Genomic DNA, 2620 nt, shown 5'->3' on the forward strand with positions numbered 1-2620 from the left:
TCTTTTCGTGAAAGAGATTACTCATGTAATTCAATGTGTATTATAGCTTGCCTTTGATTGCTATGTCTTTTCTATATAAATCATGTCACACAAGTGTTCTACTTCTCAGAGAATATATGTTCTTTTATTTCTATTACAGGAGCTGGTCTGAGATGGGAAAGTTTAAGGAAATGTTCTTTTATATTCTCCCAAATTGTATATTATCCAATTCGAAGCTAAGTTTCCTATCCCATCTCTTTTCTATTGATGATAGTGTAAGAAAGATATCAGAACTTAACATCTATCATTGAAATTTACTGGATTTCTGTTTTTGTTTTGGAAATTTTAGAAGTGTGTTGAATTGCTATGAACTGTGCACTATTCATGGTGGTGTTTGCTGATTACAGGTGCCCCAAGTGCGTAGAACTAAAGCTTCGCCGTGAAGGTGCTGCTTTCTGGTTCGTTCTTTGATTGCGCTTTTGGAGTGTAATTTTACTAGCTTCTAGTTTTATTTCCATTGAAGCTGGATTAAATTTGTCCTAGACTTAGAAATTGTAGGTAAGACAATTGGGGATCTTCGAAGCTAGGTGCGTTGTAGACTGACTCCCTGGCCTTAGTATTGTATTAGCCTCTACAGAGCATCTATCTGACTTTATTCTGCATGAAACACTTCTGCTGATTAGGCTTCATTCCTTTTGGAATTTGTTGCAAGTAATGCCTATTCTTGATCCTTTCCAGTTCCCAAGAGTGTTTCAAGGCATCCTGGAGTTCCCATAAATCTGTTCACTTGAATGCAAAATCTTCTTTAATTGCATCTGAAAGTTATAGTGAACAGAACTTGGGTCTGCCGGGTGACGGCTGGCTCTACTGCTTGATAGAAGGACAAGCACAGACACCAAAACTTCCACATTTTGACTGGTTTTAATTTATGTTTGTCCCAACTACAAAATTTATGTTTAATTTTTTTATCATTTTAATTACCTCTAACCCCAAAAATAAAACAATGCTTGTCCCAACTACAAAATTTATGTTTAATTTTTTTATCTGGTTTATTTCTCTGTCCTTTTCAGGCCATTAAGACCATATCCAATATCACAGAAACGTATAGTACCTACTCATATTGATCAACCTGACAATTAGTTTGAATGTTAAGATACTTTAGCAATATACAAGGTGTGGTTACTTTTTGTTTGGCTGTGTAATTCTCTATGTTTAATCATATATGATTTTGTGGTTGATATTTCCTGATACTCATGATAAATAGTTATTTGGATCATATATTCTCGTCTTGTTTCATTTTCCAGTTTGAATTGCTATGACGTTAGTTTCATGATTTGCAGAGTCAATTTCATGCCTGGAGGAATCTGTAAATATCTTTCTGGATATTGGAAGGTTTAATATGTCTGCAAGGTATTATAAGGTAAAAGATTAAATGTTTGCAGATATCTGATTTTCCAATTCTTTCTTTTGAATTTCACGTTAGCCACCGGGTTGGTTCTGTTCCATATGCTGAATTTTTCAGCCTTACGTAACAAAAGTAGTTCTCTGTATAAGGACATTGGTATGTTATTAGTCACCATTTAGGCATAATCTTGATTCTTGAGTATTATTACAGTACTGAGAAGTAATTGAAAGATGGTAATTTGAGATATCTTAATATGCAGGAAATTCTTGAGTATTATTATCAGCATTAGTCACCATTTACACTTATGTGGAGATGGATAATTTTGAAAAATAGATATCTTTACTTGAACTGAGCTTTGGAAGGAAAATTCTTGAGCAAATAAATTAGTGTGCATCAGTGTTGGACTTGTAGTTTGATGTATTCCAGCTGAGCCTTTGTGTGCACGCATATGAGTTTTTATCAAGGGAGGAAGATCAAGATGGAGATGTTACTTTCAAAAAGGGAGGAAGATCAAGATGGAGATGAGCGCGAAGGAAGCCTTTGAGAGGTCGATGAGGACTTTGTCGGAGTGGATAAGCCAGGAAGTGAATCGAAATATGTAATGATCTTAGATACTTGATACTTGGTTCATTCGGATGATAATGTACGAATATTTTGGATAATATATAATATTGTTATTGTTGATTTTATCATTTTGTTGTTTTAAAGTTATTTATTTATTTCTTTATATAAATAACATAAAAATTGAGAAAAAAAATATTAAATATTAAAGATAATGGTTAAAATCGTTATAAAAGGTACAAAAAACCGTTATCTATGTCTTACAAAGATAACGGTTTAAACTGTTATAAAAAGTATAAAAAACTGTTAACTATAATATGGAAAAAAAATATTATATAATACATAACGGATAAATTCTAATACATAACAGTGGAAAACCGTTATCTATATCTTACAAAGATAACGGTTTAAACCGTTATAAAAAGTATAAAAAACTGTTAACTATGTTATGAGAAAAAAGAAATATTATATAATACATAACGGATTAATTCTAATACATAACAGTCGAAAACCGTTATCTTTTTCTTACAAAGATAACGGTTTAAACCGTTATAAAAAGTATAAAAAACTGTTAACTATAATATGAAAAAATATATATTATGGAATAGATAACGGATAAATTATAATACATAACAGTCGAAAACCGTTATGTATAATCAATATAGATAACGGTTT

General features: G+C 31.6%; 2 long non-coding RNA genes across 2 annotated transcripts; both read left to right on the top strand.

Moving 5' to 3' along the window:
* Positions 1-298: 298 nt before the first annotated feature.
* LOC131019396 (uncharacterized) lies at positions 299-886 on the top strand. The gene is made up of 2 exons (XR_009100241.1): positions 299-437; positions 718-886. It is a non-coding gene; the product is annotated as an uncharacterized LOC131019396 (long non-coding RNA).
* Positions 887-1318: 432 nt separating this feature from the next.
* On the top strand, positions 1319-2073 carry LOC131019398 (uncharacterized). Its single transcript, XR_009100242.1, has 2 exons — positions 1319-1399; positions 1796-2073. It is a non-coding gene; the product is annotated as an uncharacterized LOC131019398 (long non-coding RNA).
* Positions 2074-2620: the final 547 nt, after the last annotated feature.

This window comes from Salvia miltiorrhiza, chromosome 4 (assembly GCF_028751815.1).
Source record: "Salvia miltiorrhiza cultivar Shanhuang (shh) chromosome 4, IMPLAD_Smil_shh, whole genome shotgun sequence".
In the NCBI taxonomy this organism is placed as follows: domain Eukaryota; kingdom Viridiplantae; phylum Streptophyta; class Magnoliopsida; order Lamiales; family Lamiaceae; genus Salvia; species Salvia miltiorrhiza.